This window comes from Phalacrocorax aristotelis, chromosome 8 (assembly GCF_949628215.1).
Source record: "Phalacrocorax aristotelis chromosome 8, bGulAri2.1, whole genome shotgun sequence".
Lineage (NCBI taxonomy): Eukaryota > Metazoa > Chordata > Aves > Suliformes > Phalacrocoracidae > Phalacrocorax > Phalacrocorax aristotelis.
Window position 1 is genome coordinate 30,230,893 of NC_134283.1, and position 26,194 is coordinate 30,257,086.

At 37.6% G+C, this 26,194-nt stretch overlaps 1 long non-coding RNA gene across 1 annotated transcript; it reads right to left on the reverse strand.

The window, feature by feature from the left end:
• Positions 1-238: 238 nt before the first annotated feature.
• LOC142060755 (uncharacterized) lies at positions 239-15,790 on the reverse strand. Its single transcript, XR_012661907.1, has 4 exons — positions 15,750-15,790; positions 15,262-15,320; positions 5,091-5,156; positions 239-4,997 (listed from the first exon to the last, which is right to left on the reverse strand). It is a non-coding gene; the product is annotated as an uncharacterized LOC142060755 (long non-coding RNA).
• Between the last annotated feature and the right edge of the window lie 10,404 nt (positions 15,791-26,194).

The following is a 26,194-nucleotide window of genomic DNA, read 5'->3' on the forward strand; positions in this document are numbered from 1 at the left end:
ATAGAGATCAGCTAGCAAAAAAAGATACCAGAAACTTTTACAGCTGAAATTTTCCGACCTTCATGGAGCTGTATTCTAGCATTGCAGGTGTGAACTAGTGATATATTCTGAAGAGTCACAGCCTGTTACTTTCTCTCTTTTCCTTTCTCAACTAGAAGAAAGCTGCCAGGACTAATCCACAGGTGTGAGTGTACTCTTCCTTCTCTGCAAGAAAACTGATCTCTGAATCAGAATTCTATGAGAAGTCAGCTAAATGTAGACAAGGCTGTAGGTTGCATCTGCACAAGCCCTACAATACAAGAAGCGGTAGCATTAAACAGTACCAGAACGAATCAGTGTTCCAGGCATGTAGCAGTGCTACTTTTAAACTCTTAGGAATTATGTAATTGCAGAGCCCACTTGGATTAGAGAGCAGTATAGGTTAGTCATGAAAATATAGGTCTTTTTTTGATCATTGGTATGTTTTATCTTTTCAGCTGCAAGGCCGTTCAGTCCGGAAGGTTTTTTGTGTTTGCTTTATTTCACATCAAATCGCTTGCAAAATCAGGAGCATCTAATCGGATTGTTATTTGAAATGCAGAAGTCTGAGAACAGATTCCCCAAATAAACTTTAGGAGAGCAGGACAAATTCCTACTTGGAAAGAGAAGAGGCAGTTTAGGTTCTGATAGACAAAATGAGCTTGCAAACTATCTGTTGAACAAAGAATGTCCGAAGAGTAACTTGCTATTGCATTTTCTTTTGTGTTAACTGTGGGTAGCTGCTGAAATACACAGCACGCAGGGGATAAAATATCTGCCACCACTTCCTTGAACACTTTTTCAAATTCAGTGGTTTGCAGAGCTCTGTGTGTTTCAGATCCAGCTTCACTGAGCTCCTAGGCCAAGGACTGAATGAAACTTACTCTGTTTAGGATGCTGTGCAATGCCAGATACCCTGGATATTGTGTTGTTTCACTGTGTGTTATTTCATGTTCACAGGCATAGATAAAAATGATTGCTAGATGTGAGCATAAGGCCAGTGAGTGTGGTAGCTCTTCTTCCCCTGTAGCACTGCTTATCTCCACCCAAGTCACAAACACAAAGTTGTCTTTAATAGGATTCTGACTGATAGGGCAGTAAATACATCTCACCCAGACATGCACATATGACCTGTGCATGTCTCTAGGCAGGTCTTAGCACTCACTCAAGTCCTGCCAACACAAGTACTGTAGTGTTTTGGTGCTATCTGAATATCCCCCATTAGGATTGGCCCAGACATAGATAATTTGCTTCAGGATCAAAACACACAGTGCTAGTACAAATAATTTGGGAAGAATTGATACATTTGGGATGGATAACAAGTATGAGATCCTGATTATATGAGAAATGTTGCTGATTATTCCATTGGGCAATCACTGGACACTTCTCTGATGCCAGGAGCAGTCTCTTGTGTTTCAGGTCAAATACTTTCTCAGAAACAAACCCAAAGCTAACAAAAAAATATAACCTGCAAACAAATCAGAAATAAATTAGGTTTTATTTTGCAATGTACTACAATTGGGAGAGAGAAATGTTGAGAAACAGTGGTCATAAAAGTGCTGTTAGAAATTTTCTTCTTAGTACACAGGATTTATGATGAAACTAATCACTCCAATTTAAGAATAATTCCAGAAGGCATTGTGCTGGAATGAGAGAGGTTTTGTTTTATAAAACTCACTTGAAAAAAGAAATTATCATAATATGTGAACTACCATGAGTTATGCAGTGCTATACTAGTATCAATGCTGTTAGCTGACCTTGGACAGATCACTGTGAGAATTACAGCAGATATACTACTTTAGTGAGCTGAAAAGTATGCTATTAAGACATATAGGATGTATTAGATTTCTATGTAATTTTGTAGTTGTGCTATGAGTTATATAGTAGCATGGGTGGGTATTATCACCATTCTAAAATGAGGTACCTGAGATGCAGTCTTGTTTGTCTTGAACTGTTGCACAGTAATGGCAGAATTGGAGGTTTTACCTGCCGCTAACTCTCAAGTCTGTTCCTCCTCCAGGTCTTCAGAATGCATGCTAACATTGCCATCCCTAACTCATCAGTGCTATAAAAGGCACATGTGGTGACATGATGAATTTCCAATAGACTTGAAGAAGTATTAAGGCCTGTGATTTGGGGATTATTCATCTGGAATATAGCTATTATCTAGCATATACGCTCAAGGAAGAAGATTAAAATGGGAACCGGCAGAAAGAATTATTACTAAAATGATCAAGGAATTGGAGGGTTTTGTCATAGCATAAAAGACAGAAACATGTTTAATTCAGCAAAACGGAGGCAGTGTAGGGGCTAAAAGATAATGTTGACACAAGAACCAAAAGATACAAGTTGTCTAAGAGTAACTCTGGAGTAGAATTCTTATATAAGGTCCGTTAGAACAAAGAAATTCTGAAACAGTTTTCCAAGAGACATAGTGAGAAGGAAAAAATCTAATTTTAAGACAGAACATAATTCTTTTATGAAAGGACGAAATGACACAGTGCCATAGAAGGCAACTGTACTCAGTTACTCATGAGATCACCTTGCAGTCAGTGTTCCTATAATCCTAAATTTGTGTGTATCATTTAAAAGCATGAAGAGAATTATTACCACTTGCAGGCAAGAATTTCATTATCACAGAACTTGGCTGTTCCTTGCCCTAGACACAGTGCTATCACAATTTTGAACATATTGCTCATAATAGGTATTGGTTAAGGAAGAACTAGCGCTGAGGTCTATGCTGATGTAGCTGCTACAGCATATGGGACATATATCTGGAAACTGCAATCCTGCATCATCTGCTACTGTGAGTCATGTGGCACTACATGGACAGCAGCAAAACAGGTAAGCTAATGATTCTGCCATGGACTTAACTTATTTTTTGCCTTTTTTTAATAATTCATGTTTACAACAACCTTAATTCTATGCTGTCATTAGAGCCTGTTGTTATGCTAAGGCATTATTACCTTTTTGTAAGGTGATTCTTGAAATACCGTGCTGCCCTCTTGAGGTTGCATAATATATGTTTTGGGTTTGGGGTTTTTTAGCCAGCTACTGGAAAGAAAAAGACTTTTCTTGTTGTTTTTTTTTTTTTTAATGGAAATAAGCAGATTAGGTATGAGCATTTCAAAGCCATCTCTGTCTTTTGGATGTTCCAAAATGAACTAGGAGTGCAAGTACTCGTTGCAAATGTTTTTGTCTTCATTTCTTCACCTTAACTCCTCAAAAGATCTAGAGGAACACGTACAGAAGTGCCAATGGCTGGGACTAGAAATAGGGTTGCTATATAGAATATGGAATATACAGAATATATAATTATTCAGCATTAGCATCTATATAGAATAGAGACTGACTCTGAGAGGTTTGGGGCTTTTTTTTAACATCAAAAAAAAGGAAAGTCACTGGAGTGACTCTGTGTAATAGTCTCTCTTAAATGAATTTTTTAATATGAGACCAGATGGACAACTGTGGGAATACAATTAAGTGAAGTAAGTTGCCTAATTGCTTAATTTTTTTTCATTGCTCTGGGAATCAGTTTATAGTACAGTGTCTTCATCAGAGACAAACAGACTGGAACAAAAGAGGAGGGAGCTGGTTAGTTCCCATGTGTTTTTGTGCCACTGTAAGGCTGGGATTTGACAGGATATGAGAAGGCATTTTAGCCATCTGTCTTCTCCCCTTCTGCTCCAGAGTGCCTGTGCCATTTCAGGGGGTTCCTAGAGAAGATGAATGATAGCAGCTAGAAGCCGAGGTATGCTGGAAGTGATTTCTAGTGGCAGAAAGTTTGACAGAGTTTCTACTGCCTTGATAAGAGGCAAAGGTTTCCATTTGTCCATCTAGTTTTAAAATATTTGCTGACTGTCCCTAAGGGTTCCTTTTGAGCCTCAGCTGCATTAACATGAGTGGGACTCCGAGCCAGTGCAATGTTTGGTGATGCTTCTTTCAGGCTGGCTGCGATGCTTGGCATACAAGACTTTGTTGGCAATGAGGGTGGGAATGACTGGCAATTGTTATAGCAATGACAAAATGAATGCTAGCCTTTGCACTATAAATCTCCTTTGCAGCTGCTCAAACAGGAATCTTGGGTCCCTGTAGCGCATCTCCAGTCTGCCTGCCTTGACTAGAAACTAGCAATTGTACTTCACTGAGCAAATATCCATGGAATGACTAATGCCAATGACCCTCAAAAACATCCCTATTATAGGGATCAGTGTTACTAAATATAGGAGAAGTATATATTCTTAATATCATATAAAAGGAAAGCCAATGACCTTTGCTGGTATCTTCCAAAAAAACTCTAAAATAGGCAATGGTCATGTATTTATTTTTTCAAGAGTAGATATAAATGTTCCTTAGCCAGTCTTTTTGTATGCAAAATTTCCAGGCCTACATAATGTACTTTCTCATACATATTTTCAAGTATTTTTGTATTATCTCTGTAATGATTGGCACATTTAATGAGTAAACACCACTACAAATAAGAAAAAAGCCAAGTAAAAATGACCTAGAAGTGTGTCTAAGTAAGTATGAAAAATCACTTCCTTTTTCACATATTGCCTGTTTGAAAGACAAACATTTGCATTCACTTTTAAATTATCAAATGCTTATTTCCAGATCAAGATATACCTGATAAGGCCAGCAACCGCACAAAAAACCCAACACAACAACCAAACCCAAAAGACCCAAGAACTTGACAGAATTTTATTTCAAGTATGGAATAATGTATTTAGAAATAATTTGAAAAGCAGGACTGCTGACACAAAACCCATAAGTTTCTTGAAAATTAATCCTGTTTACTGACACTGTTCTTTTTCACAAATGAAACTTACTTTTTTTTATGTGGAGAGAGCTTAACTGAATACAATCTCTTTCCTTTCACTGATGTAGAATAGGTATGCCTTTTTCCTCAAGGCAACGTGGCTCTTCAGCAGCTTTCCTCCAGCATGTCTTGCTTGTGTTGTTTGTAGCTTCTTAGAGACCTGCAAATTGAAAACACTGACATATGTCCTCATGCCCTAGGATATTGGTGCATAATTATAGCAAAATAAATCCTGAATAGAGAAAAGACTTACGTTCAGCTTCCTCCCATCTCTCTTGTGATGTTGCTCTCATATGTCCTCTTTTTAAAGGTCTGTTTACTGGAGAGGGGAGTAATAGATAAAAAGAATCATAGAATCATGGAATCATTTAGGTTGGAAAAGACATTTAAGATTGTCAAGTCCAACCATTAACCAAGCACTGCCAAGTCCACCATTAAACCATGTCTTTTGAATACTTCCAGGGATGGTGACTCAACCACTTCCCTGGGAAGACTGTTCCAATGCTTGACAACCCTTTAGGTGAAGAAATTTTTCCTAATCTCCAGTCTAATCCTCCCCGGCACTTGCCACTTGGGAGAAGAGACCGACCCCCACCTCGCTACAACCTCCTTTCAGGTAGTTGTAGAGAGCGATAAGGTCTCCCCTCAGCCTCCTCTTCTCCAGGCTAAACACCCCCAGCTCCCTAAGCTTTTCCTCAGAAGACTTGTTCTCCAGACCTTTCCCCAGCCTTCTCTGAACACACTCCCTCCTTGCCCTTCTCCGGACACACTCCAGCACCTCAATGTCTTTCTTGTAGTGAGGGGCCCAAAGCTGCACACAGTATTGGAGGTGCGGCCTCACCAGTGCTGAGTACAGGGACATGATCAGTTCCCTAGTCCTGCTGGCTGCACTATTTCTGATGCAAGAAGAAAGTAAGTTACGGGGGCGTTAGAGCTGTTAGTCCCTTTTTCGTGATGCCACTGGCATCACTGTGGCAGAAGAGAAGGTGGGAGACATAATGAGGATAAAAAGGCACCCTGAGCCTGTTGCTAGTCCCACTCCTATTGCATAATTTCTAACAAGACAGTCTATCTTTGTCAATTACATCTGGGCTACATCTTCATCATTGTAGACTGCAGAATTTTTAGGGTCAAATTTGACTTTGACAAAGAGGGACTTCAATCTGAAAGAAGTCCCAAAATGTTAAGCGGGTGCAGAGGAGGTGTCCCAGGCACTAAAACACCTCCCTGTAGTCCTGAACTTCGAGGTGCACAGCTCATGGACCTCTAAGATTCAAGTAGGGACAGATTACTGTAACAGACCCTGTCTAGTCTTACTCTACTGCAGCCAGCCATGTTATGCTCAAGCTCCATCTTAAAGCTAGAAGGGTTTTCACCCCTATGTCTACTAGAGTGCTCAGCCCCTCATTTGAATTTCATGTTTTCTTCTAATTTCCAGCTTTATTTTGCCTGATCATTTTTAAGCCAATGTTCTCCTTGGGCTTATGTGTCTTCTCCTGCCTGATGTTATCTATAGTAACGTTTCTGTTCCTTTCAACGTTTGCTTGCTAGGTTAAACAAGGAAGGATCTTTCAGCTCATCAGACAGTTTTCCTTAGTGGTCCTCCTCTGTTCATTGTCCCCACTGTGACCGTGGATGTCTGGAACCATCCACAGCTACGTACTTTCCTATTTTATGAAACTAACATTGGTAAGTGTTACATAATGTCACACAAATTAGACTCCTTGACACACTATTAGCGAGACTTTTTCAATGTCTGTCAGATGAGAAAAAGCTCAAAAGGGACAATGTACCACCACAGTTTATCCAAACACAGTGACCTTTAGGGCTGCTGAATTGTCAAAAAAAGAATCTTGGATGTTTAATATAATAACACCTAACATCTGAAACAATTTCTGTAAAAACTGCCAATTCTGACAAAAAAGGGCAGCTTCAGACTGCTGTTAAGCAGAGTAGAACCTTGGTGGCCTTTTTCTGCCCATTCAGGACTAAGCCATGTCCAGAACATTTCCAGAGTGAGCAGCATCACTCCTCTTATGCAAACATGGTACCTACAAGAATATAGCCATGGCAACCCAGACTTGCACAATCACACCTAACACCTGGGGTAAATATTCTGGAGCAGATACAGTATTCTGCGCTTTGTAGTACAGATGTGAAAGTTATTTTCAAAACAATAAAATTTGATACATCCACAGTTCTGGGATAAATTTTAAGAATATTGTTGTGAACATGGCCAGAATGCAGAGCTTCTTTATAAGCAAAACTTCTGGAAGAACTCTCAGAAATAGAACTAGGGATATGATGAGAAGTGGTAACAAATAGGCATTTTTAAAAACACCTATCCAATATTTTGTGTCTCAATAGCAGCTCAGTTCTTCAGAAATTTCTTTGAGACAATGTGTATGCAGACAGGTCAATGTATAACTTTGTAAGCTAAATGTGCCCTTGATGATGTTTTGCCTAAACCTCTAGAGCAGCGCTTTTCAGATTTTCTGTGTACCCCAAGATACTCCAAGTTAAAAACTTGCTTAGACATCTCACATGCAAAAGCTGTTGTAGAGCTGTTGTTGGGACTGAAGCAATTTCATACTTGTTTTATTGGTTTCCAGAAGTTCATGGAAAGTCCTATTGTAAAGTTCGTAGTCTTCCTTTCATTGTTGTCAAATTAACATTGGATAGGGACATTGCTCATGCATGCTTAGTTTTCATATCTGCTGTTATCCTGGTAAAACATGTCTGACATGAAACATAGGTACACACTTAGTAGGAGCTGTAAAGTATCTGTAGATTTATGTGCTACATTTCACCTGTTTTATTCTCCTTACTTCCACCTGTATCTTATTTCCCTGAACTAGTGTGTTACAGCCTTAACACAGGGAAGCTCAAGCTTTTGTATGCAGTAGAAATATGTATCAGTAAACAAAAGCAGCAGCTGTGAACTCAGCATCTATAAACTGTACTGTTTTATATATTACTCTTCTTTTAAAACTGAATTATACATAACATTTGGCTTAATGACTAGGCCCTATTCACTTTGCCTGAAGCCATATGACCCTGAACTCTGACACTGTCTGATTTCAGGCTAAACAAGGTTGGTCTGGATTGGTACTAAACCGTGAAGAAAGAGGAAATGACCTTCAGTAACAATGCTTACTGCTGATTCAGAGGGGTCATATTCAGTAAGGACACACATTTTCCAGAGTTGATACTGAACAAGGTGGGAGGCAAAGTGTTCTTAGTAAAAATGCTGGCCAAAGTCCAGTTTCATCAAAAACTTACATATTTGCTCTTGTTCTAAATTATAAATAAGATTTCTTATCCTTGCATTTTTATATCCAAACTAGAGAATTGTATCAGAGTATGAAACAAATGATACGTAAAGTACTATTGTATTGTGAACTAGTAACAAGTTGTTTCTGTCTCAGAATTTGAGGAGTGTAAACAAAAAGAAATTTGATCTTGACAGGCCAAATACATTTTTTTAATGAAATATATGTAGATATCCTATGAGTACAAAATTCTTATTTTCAGCACAAGTTCCTGTAAAAGCACACATCTACAAAGATGTATGCGGCTGAAAAGACAATGTAATGAGACTTCAGAAGATTATCTGGGCTTGTCACATGTTTTGGAGGTCTTATTGATAGAAGAAGTGTCTGCAGACATTGTAGGCTTGAAAGCAGCCACTATTACATTACTAGAATTTCTTATGCAACTGTTTTTATGGCGTTATTTAAAGTAAGGTATTTTACACTGGTGTAGTAATCCTTAGATAAATGTAATTACTAATAGTAAGTTATAGAATTTGTCATCTCAGATTCTGTTTCTTGGCAATGGAATATTTTGTTTTACTTGGTTTCATTCTGCTACTGTATAGTCATTGCTTCTGAAGTAGCACAACTCTAACCCTTTCAGATGTCCAGACACAGAGTTAAGCTGTGTTGTTTTATACGTAGACCTGGAACCCCTACTTTTCAGACAGCTGAGACAAAAATGATGTACACAGCAAATAAAAAGTATTATATGTTCTCCCTTAAGCTGTCGTGGCATCTTCCTAGTGAGGTAATGAAGGAATTTCCTGAGGACCTTAACCACAAGGAAAAGGTAGGAGGAACCAAAATACATTTGCACAAGCCAAAAAAGACTGTTCTGGAAAGAAGTTTCTGTCTATGGAGGTAATTAGAGAGGCTGCTGAGAAGATCTTGAATAGAGTAGAATCATAGAATCATAGAATCATTAAGGTTTGAAAAGGCCCTTAAGATCATCGAGTCCAACCGCTAACCTATCCCTGCCAAGTCCACCACTAAACCATATCTTCAAGCACCACGTCTACCCTTCTTTTAAATACCTCCAGGGATGGAGACTCAACCACCTCCCTGGGCAGCCTGTTCCAATGTTTGACAACCCTTTCGGTGAAGAAGTTTTTCCTAATATCTAACTTCCCCTGGCGCAGCTTGAGGCCATTTCCTCTCATCCTATCACTTCTTACTAGGAAGAAGAGACCGACCCCCACCTCGCTACAACCTCCTTTCAGGTAGTTGTACAGAGTGATAAGGTCTCCCCTAAGCCTTCTCTTCTCCAGACTAAACAACCCCAGTTCTCTCAGCCGCTCCTCATAAGACTTGTTCAGTAGACCCTTCACCAACTTTGTTGCTCTTCTCTGGACACGCTCCAGCACCTCAATGTCCTTCTTGTACTGAGGGGCCCAAAACTGAACACAATATTCAAGGTGCGGCCTCACCAGTGCCGAGTACAGGGACATGATCACTTCCCTGCTCCTGCTGCCCACACTATTTCTGATACAAGCCAGGATGCCATTGGCCTTCTTGGCCACCTGGGCACACTGCTGGCTCACGTTCAGCTGGCTGTCAGCCAGCACCCCAAGCCTGTAGCGTTGCATGAGGTTGTTGTGACCCAAGCGCAGTACCCGTCACTTGGCCTTGTTGAATCTCATACCATTGGCTCTGGCCCAACGATCCAGCCTGTCCAGGTCCCTCTGTAGGGCCTTCCTGCCCTCCAGCTGATCGACACTTCTACCCAGCTTGGTGTCATCTGCAAACTTACTGAGGGTGCACTCAATCCCCACATTCAGATCATCAGTGAAGATATTGAACAGGACCAGCCCCAACACTGAGTACTTGTCCTATGGCTTCTTGCTCATTCCTGCCGCACTGAGGCATGAGAGGAGTAGTTGTGACTTTCCATATGATAAATATTCTGTACTTATATAACACTGAGAAATGTGAAGTGTTGCTTTACTCTTAAAATGGCTACAACTTGTACTTCCTTATCAATCAGATCTTCATGATGTACATATTCAGTTAGCACTTCTTACTTCAGATGAAGAAAAAGCATTAAAGAAACATTGCTTCAAAAAATAGACCCACTGACCCAACTCAGCTAAGGATTAGGGAGCTGGATTAATTTTCCATTGCATCAGCAGCATTTCTTATGAGGTTCCAGATGGCGACATGTAAGCAGAGACCCTTTGCCAGCACAGAGGTGATCGAATCACTGCAGCCTGCAGTGTTGGTAGTGTCAGATTAGAAAGAACTAATTTGAACTGACAGTCCACAAGACTGGAGATTAAAGGGAAAAAAATGTGAGTGACATGATTGTAGTAACAATTTAAGCACTTTAAAGACACTGTTTGAGACAAAAAATGTGTTGAGTGTAAAAAGAGGACTAACAAACCTGATGCGTTTTCAGAATCTTGAAGAAATATATTTTACAGGCTGCATATTTTTTTCTTTCCTTCTAATTGACTCTCCACACAATTTTCCCTCTGTGACTGTGAGTCAGCCTTGGCTCAAAAGTCCTGGAGGACATGTAGTGGTCCTTAACTAAAGAAATATAGATGGCCATCTAAGCATAATTTTAAATAAGCATTTGCAATCATATAGATAATCTGCCATATTCATTATTTGGACAAAATGGAACCTATTTGCATTAAGGTCAGATTATCAGTTAAAAGCTTCCTGTTGGTATAATGTTGTTCAAGCTTTGTTATAAGTAAGATTTAAAGTTTTAAATTCAGGAAAATATTTTGACTGCATGAGGGCTTTCTCTTTAAATGTATGTTTCAAATATTAGATGATGCAACATAATCTGTATGTGACCTTCTGAAGGTCACGATGACCAACCTAAAAAGGTTGTTTTGTTAACAAGTGTATGGCCAACAATGGCAAAACAGGACAGACTGAACTCATAAACATTACATCAGACCTGTTGCTAGAGATAACATGTTTGCTAAACTTCTCAAAATGAGCTGATGCCACAAATCATCTTGTGATTAGCACTAGGACTATTTCCTGCTAAGACTGGCTAGCAGACTGGTATATTATTGCTTGCCCAAAATATTGAACTTACAAAGTGAAGCTATCTTTATTTTGTGTAAATAAGCACAAGCATTCTCTCCTGGAAGGACAAAAAGGTTGCTAGCAAATGCAAATAATGGAAAGTACCAGTATGCTAAAGATAAAGACATTTGAAGTTGATCTATTTTTAAGGAAATCTTATTATTACATTGAAAAGCACAAAATCTATACCTTTCAGTCTTCTCCAGCAATATAATATTTATATTTTGAATTTGGCAAAAGCGGGCTTTGATATTTAAATAGTTTGTCTTATCATGCTACAGGTTTATCTTAAATTTTGGAAGTTCAAAATGCAATATACTTAGTATTCTGTGAAATAGGATATAAATTTGTTCAGGTTTTGCTGTGTGCTGTTCATTGTCTTCTCAGAGATTGCTTCATGTTTTGGAAGTTTCCAAAAGAGTGAGAACATTGCAGCATCCACTTAACTAGGAGGGCAGGGATAAAAAGAAAGTGGAGAAATAAATGCATAAAACTATGCCAGAGCACTTACCTGCATTTCCAGAAGAAAGTAACTTGGTTAATAGTAATTTTGAAATAATTAGTATTAAAAATATTCAGTAGATATTCAGGCTAATTTTCAGTGGACTGTAAAGCCAGATTGTACTGTTATGACCCTGTATGGATGAATGATGAGTCTGTGGGAGATAACGTAACTTGGCAAATAAAAGGGCAATCATGTTGCAAAAGTTGTTCCGGTTGCTGAACAGAAGAGGATGAGTGTTTTGTATGAAGAAAAGTGTCCCTATTCCTTGCCTTTGTCAGAGATAGTAGCACACACCTTAAACGCTCTTATTTGCTTTACCTTGATTTTAGTAGACTTGCATGGCAGCCTTCTACACTAGAGCAACTGCACTTCTTGAGCATAGATTCCCTGAGGGGCTCCCAGCTGACATGCTGTAGTGCTGCAGAGCCCCAGTTTGGCAATGGCTCTGTTAGCAGATGGAAACTCACAGAAAGACAGCACTGGCTTGTGGATAATTAATAGAGGGCAACTAATGCAGGTCAAATTGAACAGATCTTTCAATTTTTTTTATTTATACAGTATGTTACATACTGCTGGGATCTTGAACCATCTTTGGATCAACTTATCTGGCACTGAAAACCTACGGAGAAAGTGAAGACTAATTTACTTTACTGAGAAGCAAGATAAAATTAGCTTTGTTCACTGTGCTCTGTGGCTAGATTCTATCCACCATCTCAGACACCTCTACACTAACACAAGTGGCACTTCCAATGTGCCTTTCCCTTGGTTTTGTTGCATAAATTAGAAGCTTTCTTAGCAAAACAAAATGTTGTCTGTTGTCTAACAAGCAAAAAAAATATTTCACATATTTCAGATGTACAAAGATGCTACTGAACAAAATCAGAAGCTAGACATTAAATTTAGCACTGCTTCTGCTGAAATTTATGTCATATCTCCTTCTAAGGCAATGCACAGCACCACTTGGCGATGGTAGCAGAACTGGTTCTATTATGCAGCAAAGCAAATTAATACTTTGCGTGAAGGCTTGGGTTGAAGTAGTTGATGGCTGCTTCTGAGCAGAAGCAATTCTGTTATGTGATTAGGCAACACTGTAGCATATAAGTGGAAACCTGAACACATACTCATAGTAACTTTCAAATTTCCGTTGGGACATTTTTGAAACCATTTGTTTTTAGGATCAGCATTATTAACATTTCTTATGTTACAAAAGAATCCCATCTACACAGACACCAGATGACCTTTTCTAGTAGCTTATGCAGAATATGTTAAATATTGTAATTAACTTCAAATAAAGAAATGGGTCATATTATTTTTCTGCAACATAACAATTCTAATGACCTTGAGAGAAAATTAAGGTTACGTCCAATTTCATATTACCCAATCTTTGCTACTTATCAGTATCTTGTTTGTTTGTCTTAGGGGCTGCAAATTTAACTAAAATTTCAGATAAATATATTTGAAAGAAAGTTGAGCTAAAACCAGGATAACTATTTTTATATCACAGAGCAGAACTCCTGAGCACTTTTGGTCAGTGGTAATCAGGGAATTTTCAAATTAACTTTAAAGTATTAAAGCAAAATCTTGCTTTCCTTAGGACTTCATGAGTCTTGATTTCTGTATCTATTTCTGCTCATGAAGAATCATTAAAGAAACTGTATTTGCCAAAATTACTTAGAAGGAACTTGGGCTAAATTAAGAGGATTGAATTTGCACTGAAATCCAAATGTGTGGTTCTCTTTGACTTTAAATTGGAGGAGAGCAGAATTTAGTCATGAGCTGTTGTTATGTATTCTGAATGTGTTGAGCAATTATATTTTTGTCTCCAGTTGTCATGAGACTATGACAAATGGAATTATGTACTGTATGTATGCAATCACAGCCAGCTAAAGTCTACCTGCAGTTACTTCTCTTCACCTTTGATGAAACAAATGGATTAATACAGAAGACACATTTTGCCTCATGTTCTCTTACTTCCTAGTTGCTAGAAATGGTTCATTTAAGAAAGGTAACTAGTTTGAATTGTGTGGCCTTATAATGATTATCTGCAGCATTATGTTGCCAAAATCTTGTTTGGCAAAAGGTCTGAAGTTGTCAAGAAAGTTGTTTGGCATAATGGAAATAGGATAATTGTTTTCCTCAGGGGTACATTTTCCATATTTATGGGATTTATGTACTTGCAATGAAATGACAACACAATGGTCTTCCATGTTTCTAAACATCAAATAATTACTTGAATTCCTCTGACTATATACAAAGTAGTATTTTCCCAAAAAAATCCCTTTCCCAATAAAAGAATAGGAAAATAGCACCATCTTTTTTTTCCCCTGCAACTAAGAGTGATTGCTGAGTAGAAATCCAGTCATATTTTCCTGGGTTTATAGCCAAATTCCTTTGTCTATTACTCTGAGCCACATGTTAGCACACAGGAATAAACAGCCATAAATCTTTAAAGTTGTTCCATATTGATATTGCATATATATGACAATTAAGGTCGCGCTTATCTGGCTGCTGCTATGATTTGAAATCTTTTCTTCTTCCATTTCAGAATTCAAAGAAATAATGCAATAATCTTGCAGTAAATCCACTGGGTAGAAAGGCTTCGCTATTTCACTCACAAACAAATTAACTACTTGTGCATTTTCATATTAAAAAAACAAAAATTGCTGGCCTTGCCGAAAGGACACTCTTCTACTCCTAAGGTTCCTCCAGCTGACCATTTGTCCAAAAATGAGTAAAAATGTTTACAAAGGTAGTTGTGCATTGCTTCCAAAGGCACCAATGTTCAATCTCCACTCATAGTGCACACACTTTATTAATCACTTGCTTACAGATACAAATGCTAGCTTGAATTTGTCAGTCCTTACAAGTGTCCTTTTCCTTTATTCAATTAAACTTAATGGTCAGGAAAGACATAGTATTTACATTTCAAATTCTATCATTCTACTTAATCCATTTTTCTGGTGCTAGATTTGCATTTCATTCAGGATTTGAATTATTCTCCACCACATTGTTCCAAGTAACAGAGTTTATTAGGATGGATATACGAAATACTGCACATAATGAAAATGTGAGAAACAGAAAGCTAAATTGCAAAGCCAACAGTGGCGGAAAAAAGACTAGCAATTTTGAGTGACTCCATTTCGGAAGGCCAATGTTTTTCCAAGGCCTCATTTTCAAAAAGTGTCACTGAAGTATCCCCCAGTGCCGAGATCTGTCATAATTTCTTACTAATCAGACTAAGACTGAAAAACACACTCTGTACATTTACAGAACTGGTATCAAATTCCTTGATTAATTGAAAAGAAAATTAAAATCTTCCATTCCCAGAAATGTTGTGGCTTTCTTTTCATATTCCCTACACTAAGAAGTAGGAAGAGGAAGAAAAAATCTTTAAAAATTATCTAGAAATTGATTCTTTCATTTAGTGAAAAATGAGACTAAAAAATGAAATTAATGAGTTTTTAAGGTGTTCTTAAACAAGAGGATGTATTTTTAAGAATAAATTAAATAACCATCAGATGTGGATCAGTATTTCTGTAAATAAAAATGAACTTTACCTTTCTAGGTACATGGCTTAGGATTGAAGAGAATTTTCAGCTACCTGTCTTACACATCACTAAAATGTAAAAATAAGGAAAAACTTAATCACACACATATCTTTATGCATTAGAAAACATTTATTAGTTAGAGCACAAAATGTGCATAACTCTTCCTTAAAAATAAATCTTAAGTAGTCAATGCCACAGTGGCTTTGCTAAATCCCAGAATTACAAATACTAATAAAGTTATTTTCTTGCCCCCCTTGCCATCCTTCCCATGATTATCTGGTAGAGTTAAAGCAGTAATTAGACTAAAATATCTTAAGATTACTTTGCATTTGGAATATTCACCCTTGAATATTATTCGTATTAAATTATTAAACTAAAAAAAAACCACTTAAAAATAACCTTCCTGACTTGTACTCCATCTCATATCCACAATTCTTGTTGAAATAACTTTCCCATAGATTCAACCAGTAAACCATATTGAAATGCCATATGATCACCTGTGTCACTGCATGATGCTATCCCAAGAAACGGGGCTTTCTCAAAGTGAGCTTAGTAGGTCTCTGCACTGGGATTTATAAAATGCAATAAAAAGTTACAAAAAACACAAATGCAAATATATTTTAAAATATAATATTAGCATTGTCAACACGAAAGACTTTATTTACCGCACAGAAAAGAAAATATTCGGAATAGTGTAATTTGTTTCGGGGAACGCACAAAAAAGTTTCAACAACTAACACACAGTGTTTCTTTGCAAAATAGCCCTTTGCATGATGCTGAAGCTGAAATGGTTTTTGCCCACTGGTATCTACGTTCTTGTAAAAGAAGGTCATTAGCCTCTATTGTGACTGCTCCTTTTGGATTACCCGTCTTTGTCTTTACAAAAGTCAAATGATAAATAAAGATAGTGTGATAATAGAGATGAGAGGTTAAACTATTATTTATTTCACATTTTATGGAGAGATTCTGTAAAGACTGTTATTGACCTTCTCTGCCTACAAAATAAGTGTCATGTACTTATTCCAGGCAATCCATTTACAATGAAAAATAAATTATAGTCTTGCTGAAGAGGTATAGGCATGCATGCAGGAACTGAGGTACAACATTAAATCCTGGTGCAGAGCAGTTGCTGGGTTAAAGTGCATCACAAATTCACATTGTTATGTCTCTGAGCATATTGGATGAGGAAATAGTAGAGAAACAACAGATTTCCTCCTGTGATTTTTAAAGTCTTCTTTTAAATGTCATCAGGGAGTTGGATAGATTTGAGCATGTGAAAAGTATATAGCACTTTTTCATTTCTTTGAGTTTATGTAGAGAGCTATAAAAGTAAACAAAAAAAAATATTTTTCATGTGTTCCTTTAAGTAGAAATAGCTGAAGAAAAATCAATGTAACAGCCACCCACTTACTGTGCCTTAATGACATTAATAGTATGCCCTTACGATTGTTTGTGGCAGTACTTCTGCAACATACCGTAAATTAGAACACACCTCAGAAACAGGACTGCAACAGTTGCTTTAACCTTGAAACCATCATAGTACTTCCTGACTGCATATAGTATGGAAGCTTCATGTTAAAATGAAAAGAAACTCCTTATCTGAGCATCCTAAATTGTGAGGATGTTAGAAATCCAGACTAAGCATCTCATAATGCTAAAAATTGAGAGAAAGAAAGAGAAGACCTCATAAAAATATAATTTTCTTTTGTATAAAGCAGGCAGAGTCTTCTGTTTCCTCACCCAGTCTGTCTTTCAGGCCCAGAACTGACCAAATTCTGACCATTTAGAAAGCTTTAAAAGCCACTTCCACCTGCAGCCTTTCTAGGCTGCCTAGTTGTCACTTCACCTGTGACCACACCACAATATTACAGGCAGGAGTAAATGAACCATAATTGTAGAATCATAGAATCATAATGCCTTTTTGAGGAAGCAATTATAGCCATCCAAGACATGGCCTTCTTTCCTAGCCTGACTTGTCAAGGTGTGTGAAACATGCTCAGAGAAGGCAGCAAAGAAGTCTTCCAGGTGGCTGGAAAACTACTGATAGCATAGCTCTACATCATAGTGAAAGCAAAGTAGGGAAGGAAGTGCCCTACAGCCAAGTATGAGGTAGGTCAGAAATTGTGGCAAAGAAACTGTCTAACATTGCTTCTGCATTATGTCTTTGCAAAGGATTACCCAACTGCATCGTTCCCTTCTTGCCCGGAACTAAACAGTCTGCAGGATACTGGTTGGCTGCTCAGGCTAAGAGAGGTAAGAGGACAATTGTTTTACTTACCTCGTCTTCCTTGTTTCAAAAGCAAAACGCGTAGAAAGATTAAAATATTTTAAACGCCTGAAGAAGTAAGGTCATAGTTCATTTCCCAGCTGATATTTGGGCAAATACCTCTGAAGTCTGCTGCATTTAACTACTGGAGAAGCACTCTGATTAGTTTAGCATACTCATTTGTTCCTCGGAGTAAACCCCGAATTCTCAAATGCATTAAATAAGACACATAGAAAAGTCCTTATCCAATGCTTTCTTACAAATATCTTTATCAAAAGTATAGGAAAAACAGCCAAGAAACATCATAAGGAAAGGAAGAAACTGTAGCCTAAAAATAAGGCAACCACATTTCCCAGAAACTTCTGAAGTTCTCAGGAGGATGTTTACCTGGAAGAAAATATTTCTGTAAAGGAGAGTAGGCTAGATCTGACTGTACTAGCCACAGCCCCAGAGATAATAGAAGGTAAGAAAAATGTGAGATAAAACTTCAGCTCCTCAACAGCATTTCAATGGTATGCTCCTGCTAGCAGCCTTGTTCTGCCTAAAAGTTTGTTGAGTTCAATTGTATGGCCCTTCTTGCAGCATGTACTCTAATTTGGAAAGAACGTCTACACATTGGCAAGGTTTCAGTAGTCACCTGTTTCTGAGACAAAACATACCAAATCTAGTACTGATATTTTGTTTGCGAATAGATTGTTATGAAGTGTGCCTTGCTTTTCATATTTATAACTGTCTTGGAAAATCTGTCATTTTAATGACTGAAGTTTTCCTTTTTTCCCTCTTAGTCTTGAAAAAGACCAAAATCTCCAAAGGCTTTCTTTTCATGGCATCACACTGGTTCAGATTTGTGTTTACTCTTACTTTTAGACTCCCCAAAGTAGGATCTGCTGAATGTCTCCTAATTTTGTTTTTGTTTAACATACAAAGGATTTATTACTTGCTTGTATATCAAACTCACACTTTAAATTGAATCCTGTCTCTAAACACCTTCCAATGGCCTCCACAAATTTCTTGACAGTTCATCCTTTATATAGTTCATCCGTTATATATACACCTCTATTTATCTCTGAAGTCTCCAAGCAGCTGTGAATAAATAAATTCTCATTTTTCAAAAGTATATCTTAATTTAGTCAAACTGCATGTCCTATACCTGACAAGATGTTGACTGAGGAATAAAATAAGCAGAAATGCTTTAATAGGAGTGATTACCTTCATCTGAAAGGGAAAGAAGTTTCAATATTTTTGTGAGTTATGTGTAGTTCTATGTTTCATGTTAAATGGATGAGGTGTAAAATAACTTCTTTTTTAAACATAAAATAGGTGGTGAGGGACGTTTAGTGAAACAGTGCCCCTTGCTGGGAGGTTTGTGTTATTGTTCCTGATTATATTGGTTTTGAAAGCTCATATGATCAGTTTCTCATGAGTTCATTCCTGGAGGGGATATTAAACACATTATTGCTAACAATAAGCACCGCCTTGCTTATGTCACTGAATTATTTCAGTACTGGCTATAGCAAGAGGTGGACAAGTTTGGGAATTGAAAGGAAATAATGTTTTGAGTGACATTTTGATATCTCCCATTCACAAGCATTGTGTTAGATCTGTCAAAGTTTACACCTGTAAAACTGAGTCTCAAATGGCAGTATGGGCTTCTGCCCTGACTGTGCCACAGGAATCCAGACTGCTTGTCTCACCAGCTCCAAAACAAGACCATTTTATGCCTGCCAACTTGAGATTCAAGAGCTACACTGAGTTCTTCCCAGCTTACGAATAATGAACAATAAAGACACTAGAGTAGAAATGTTTTCTTGAAATAATTAAAACTATCAATGATGCACAAGCTGGCACAAAATCCAGTTTATGTGCTGGCTTTGCAGGGAACAAAAATAGGAAGAAATTATGTTAATGAACAAAGAGCTGACATGGTTCTAAATTTAAGCAAGGAGCAATTTGTTGAGTGAGAAAATATGCTCCTTATACAGTTCATTTCAGATGGTAGACTTGCTTTAAAGGAGGTTTCATTTTATCTTATCTTGGATGCATTGATGTAGAGAGGTTTAAAAAGTATAATTAATTAACCTCTCCTGCTGTCACAAAAGGCAATACCTACCTCTCTTTCTTTCTTACTTTCCTTTTTGAGGACACCGAGGGAATAATCACTATTGTGAGCATGCTTTCAAAAAATGCAGAATACCAGAATAAGAACGTAATTGCTGAAAAATTTTTCCCTGAAATCCCTGGAAAAGGTTACATCCATAGATCAAATCAACCCCTTTTCTTTCCTGTGTGAGAGTCACAGTGAGCCAGACTGCCATACCTTCTGTTTCTGGCCCAAAATCTCATTGCTCACATAGCTATCCACATTGTATTATTAGAGTGAATAATTTCAGATGCAGTCAAATTTTAACATCTAAAAGTGCTTCCATTGACTGGTCACACTCTTAAAGCTTAGACAAATGAATAGGAACAGTAGAATTGCTAGTTATTAATACATCATATGTACTGGCACATGTATTCCTGAGTGATGTGCATCATATTTTATGTACACCCACATACACAATTAAAACAGTGTATTTTTCAAACCGAGCAAGATCATCTGAAATCACCTTAAGACTCACTTGTTCTGCTGTCCATATTATATCCATATCATAGTTAAATATGGATTTTTTTCCCTCAAATACATTTTATTATTCAGTTATTTCTGATATAGCTCAGCCTTTCTTTGACCTCAAATAGAGAGTCACATTTTACTGGCAGGTTACCCCTACTACTGAAGTTATTCAGATTGATTCCTTCTGGAAACAATTAAATGGGTTGTTACTAGGCATATTAGCAAGGTCACTGTTCACATCACAAGCTGTTTGCACTGTCCAAAATTTTTAGCCACCTGACAGGTGTTACAGAGCTTTGTTTAAAGTGACTGTATGTCACTCGTCCAGCTACTGTACCCTGCAGTCACTATGTTACTTGCTAGGCTCACAAACTCTGCAGAGACGAGGTGTGAATGCATCAGTGACTCATGCTCTTACTCACAATCAAGCTTCACCTTAGACTGAAGTTCATTGCTGCCAGTTGTGCTTCCCAGCAGCAAGGAAAGAGGGATTTAATCAGATGAGAGTGCCTAGGCCAAGTGATAAGTCATGCAACACTTTCCAACAGTGGGCAATGCCAGGCTGATTAGGCACAGTAGGCTACCTCCGAAGCATTTAAAAGACCTATCAGACATATATTTTATTGCATCAGCAGTTGCCAGCAAACCCTTGCTAATGTGGTCAAAGTGTTAATGACCAATGGCATGAAAGTTGCTTCTTGCAGCTTTTTCAGAAAGTGACCAAGGCCATGCTACTTATGCAGTAATGTTCACCTGCTGATAGACCTTTGTGTCAGAGAGACTTTTAAGAAGGCAGCAGTAAAACAACCCTACATGAATCATCTTGGTGAAGCAAACTGACCTCCTTATTTTGGAATGACTACATACTTCTATATGTGACTGGTTTTATGGCACTTTTAGTCTTTTTTTTTCCACTGGTACAGTTATCAGAAACAAACGTGTAAGTTAGGAGACAGACTTCTTGAGAGCAAAACCAACAAGTAAATAATAAAACACTGAGTATCAGAGAACTGATGAATTTTTGCTTCCCCAAAGGTTGATTTGCAAGAGGGGCTAGGTTTTGTTATATGAATCATAGAATCATAGAATGTCCTGAGTTGGAAGGGACCCACAAGGATCATTGAGTCCAACTCCTGACCCTGCACAGGACAACCCCAAAATTCACATCATGTCTCTGAGGGCGTTGTCCAAGTTCTTGAATATCATCCGGCTTGGTGCCATGGCTGCCTCCCTGGGGAGCCTGTTCCAGTGCTCAACCACCTCCTGGGTGAACACTATGTACAAAATGCACATTGCTCTGATGTGATATGATGATTAATATAATTCACCGTGGGATTTTAAACTTCTGAATTTCTCTCCTTACTGTTTTTACATATTTTTAAAAAACATTTACATTGAAAGTTCTTGTTAGAAGAAAAAGCTATAAAAGCAGCCACTGAAGCAATATAATCTAGGTGTTACAAAAAGCTTGGGCAGTAAAATGTCATAATTTTTCTCCAGAAAATAAATGCTCTCATGTCTTTCAGTAGAGGCATGTGGCTATGAACACAGAGCAGAGACTCTGAAATGGTCCTAAAGTTCAGTGTCAGTTGTTGGTATCAGCCATGCCAAGGTAGCTAAGACCACAACTTCTGATCATATGATAAGGCATAAAAATTACTGTGCAAATTACTGAGGGATATGTACCAGACCAATGTAACTATCTAAGCAGAGCCCTTTTATGCCATGGTACTTATTATTCCGAATTTCTTTTTGATTTTAGAGACACACAGAGATTTTAACTGTTCGGTTGCTGAAATGATGCAGTACTTTAGCCCTTAAAGGCCAAAACTTCTGTTGTGTTCAAATCTTCACTAACATAAAGCTAAAAAGAAAAATCTAGTACTTCTGTTTGAAAACTGTTTTTGTGCTCTCACAGATTTAGTTCCAGTTCTTCCACTCTTTAGCAGAGCTTGGATTCTGAGGCATGTCCTTAAGGTCCCTCTAGGTGTCTCTTTTCGCAGGCAAAGCTCAGGCTGGAGTCTGGGTCGTGCTCTGTGTCCAGGTTTCCACTTCGAGATAGCAAATAGTTTCCATAAGTTTTCAAGTCAAGAGATTTTATGGCTTCTTGGACCATTTCCTAATTCAACCACTGGCTTTTTCACCCCCTCTCGCACCTGTGCAAGAATAAGATAGGTTTGTTAGAAGTAGAACTGGGCTTGGGTGATTCTTAAAAGCATTAGTTATCCTGTGGCAAAAATTATGTTAATGACCTGACTGCTGTGTGACGTTTGCTTGGCTGTTACATTGCCTACTCCTCGTGAAAAGAGGGTGGGTGTGAATCTGCTCTGTACTCTCTCTCTTCTCCCTGAGACACAGAAATGAACAATAGTTAGCAGAGCAAGATCTTTGTTAAGTCATATTCAGTCACTATCTGTAGTCTTTGTGTGATTCCATTTAGAAAATAAAAATACAAACACACACCCTGGAATCTGTAGTCTTGCCTTCTGAAGAGAGGAAAGTTGCTGGGCAGGAAATGAATGTCGCAATGTCACAATGCAGGACTGTCACCACAAATGAAGGAAATGAATGTCATAATCTTGATTTCTCAAGTTTGTAAAAAAAAATCTGGTCTAATTGGACCAAAATTCAAAACCTTAACCAAAAAAATAATGACTAGACAAATCACGACCAAAACAAAAAAAAAAGGGGGGGGGGAGGAACTGTTTATGTCAGAATAATGGAAGCATTTACTTGCAATACTTTAAAGATGGCAAGTGGAGATTGGCTTTTGAAATTCAGATTCACAGGTGTTGATTCAGTCTTATGAACAGTTTATATTTGAGTCTGCACTTTTTAATAGAATATGTAGGAGGAAAGTTTATAAAAAATTCTTGATCAGCTGTCCTGATTACCTGAAAAGAGAGGTGGCTGAATCTCTTGCAGCATTTGTAACTTGCTGTAATTACTTTCAATCTACTGTGGTGTTTTAAAAAACAAACCTTCAATCAATAAAAATGCTTTTGTTTTATATACTACTAAATATATGTCCCATCATACATAGCCTGCTTACCAGTAACTGGTAGCACAGAGTTCCTCAGAAGTATATTTCAGGAAAGCTTTGTAGATGCAGGATGTAGAGCATGCAGAATGGAGTACATTGTAAAATACACTCATGAAAGAATTGCTTGGGAAACCTAAAATGAGACTAGACACAAAACGTAAAATGTGTTAAAAGGCATGATGACACTGTCAGGGAGCTAGAAAATCTAAGCAGAGGCACAGTAACCTCTGCAGTTCTGTAATGAAAACCTATGGATTCATTACGACCACAAATAGGGAGCCTGACCAGCAGTGAACAATTTATTTTTCACCTGCTCATTTTTTTTTATAATCTCCATTGCAAGAGTGTAAATTCACAAGAAAATGTCTTGCGATACTAATTAACATTAAAATTACAGAGGGATTATGTGAATAAAATATTGAGATGAGTTTGCTCAGGAAAAGTAAATATTTACACAGATAAAGAAGTTTTTAATTTCGTAGGTTACTTATTTATTTAGAGTTAGGCCTTATAATTGTCCACATCAAAAAACCTGCAATATTATACATAAACTGGCAATGAATGTCAGAATATTACCATTGCTGTTTTACTTAATTTCAGTAGTTCTCATTTAACTTTAGAAGGAAACTAATAGTGGTTTACATGTCCCAGAGATGTCAAAAGAGGTATTAAGCAATATTATAGGCATAAAGAAATAATCCCACTTTATTTTCATACCTTCTGCAGACTGTGCAGAGGAAAAATGTGAATGGATTAGGAAACTGGTGTAATACCTGTCCAGTAATGTTATGTGTGAATGTCTATGAACTCTCAAAAGTTAAACTATTTTATATTAAGTTCCTCAAGTGCTTGGGGAAGAAAGGAACAAAAATAACATACTGTCAAACTGGCATGTAAAGATCCACTTCCAATCGGCCATTTTTATTTTCTTGGTGCATACAGAGCCTAATCCAGTTTTTTGTAAACAAGTTGTTTCTGGCTGAACCAACAATTCTTTGCTGCAAGTGTCTTCCTGCATCTTCAGTGACAGCCAAGCAGAAAAGGGGGTGGCTTTGGACATGTAATTTCAGTCTTTGCAGGCATATAAGAGTGCATGGATCTGGAAATATTTGGGGGTATACAACTCTAGCAACACACCCTTTATTTTGTGATATACTCTCTCCAAGGCTGAATGACTAACCTTATGCAAGCGTGTAGTTGGGAGACATTGCTGCTACTGTTGATGGTTGTAACTGAGTAAGCTAATTTCAGGAAGCAAGTCTTGTCTGAATATAATATACATATAGCACATAGAGCACCCTTTTATTTTAATATTATGACACACTTCCAGACGTATACCTGAAATATCAAGGGAGAAAACCTCAGAGTGTAACTTTATGAAGGTTCAGGAAATGGACTTGTCTCCTGCTGAGGGGTGACTAAAGCATCTGCCTGGTCTGGAATAGGATATTTTGATTGCAAGCATTCAGATAATATGCAATTCTGCAGAGGATCTAGACATTCTGGATTTTAGAGTATCTGTGATGAGGGTAGAGGGTACAGTGTGTAGGCATTAATTAGTTCTGGATTTTTTGAAACCCAGGAAAAAGCTTTTATTGATATTTTTATTGATAACAGCTGCAGGGTGACTCCAGTAGACTCCAGCAGAAAATATTTTTTGTGAGTTTACTGGAGTCACCACACAGCTGAAATAGTTACAGAAAGCAAAGAGGCAGTTGGTATGGCTAACATGCCATAATTTGTACCCAATGATGACTGGAATCTGTTTCTTGCCCTCCTGGAATGATACACAGGTCCATCATGTGCAGGGAAAGAAACAGATGAGGGCTTTGAAAGGATGCCTGGATTCATAGGACAAGTATCTTGTCCGCTATTAATAACTCTTGACCACCTTATTCCACATTACACTTCATTAAATTTTGATATGGTGTTATTTCTTGTTCAATTTGCAAATGTTAGGATGGACTTCCTTTACTTATAGCTAAAGGTAGCTCCTGCATTATTTGTGGGAACTGGAAGCACCTACCATTTCTTTGTGCTGTGATTCTATTTGAGCGTGTGTCTGTAGCATGCATCAGTCTGGCGACCAAATTACATGGATCCTGTTTATGATTTATCTAGCTTCCAAACTTCTTGAGAAATGAGCATAATAAAAAATGATTGTGAAACATTTCTGTGGTGAAATGTCAGTGCTAATATATCAGAATGTACAGAAATGGGTATTATGTATAACCGTAGACATTTTGCTGCATTTAAATGTGCCTGATTTGTCATAAAATAATTTCTCTGTGGTTCCAAAGAAATCTAGTCATGTCATAAGAGATTTCACCCATTCAGAGTTTACAGGAGAAACTATCAGTTCTCAGGCTGGTTCCTGGAGTGGTCTTCTAAATTCTCATTTTTGTCTTTTTGAGGGGTTTTGAGTTCTTTTTTCTTGCCCTTATGTAGTTTGATGGTACATTTTAAATTGTTTTTATTAGAGAAAAAATGTAATATTATTCTGAACAGGACAGACCCTGAAAAGAAGCATAATTTTAGTGTTAGTAGTTATTGACTTTCTTAGATATAAACCAACTGTGATGAAGCAATGGGGAGAAGGACCTAACTTCCCATTTTTGGAAACATGATCAATAACATTACAAAGAGATATGTGTAGGAACCTCAAGAGAAACCTTAACTTTGACATGTAGAAGCATTTGTTAAACACTATCTGTCTATTAAAGCTCATCAGTGGAGTATGAAATAATACTGGGAGGATGATATTATCAAAACTTAGTTGGTCTGTGAACTGGACAGACCTCTGAGATGTTAATGAGTCCATTTATCCTTTGTACAGAGTTGAAGCTTGATTAGACTTTTAAAGTTCTCTTCTGTGTCTTATTTCAACTGTTTTTCACGTTGACATCCTTGTAAAATGAAACAATAATATGACGTACTTCATTGCTCAGGCAAAACTAAGTTTTTCATCTTTGCTCCCATCTAGACCTGCCAGGCCTCGTACACTATGTGTGAAGTTTGTTCA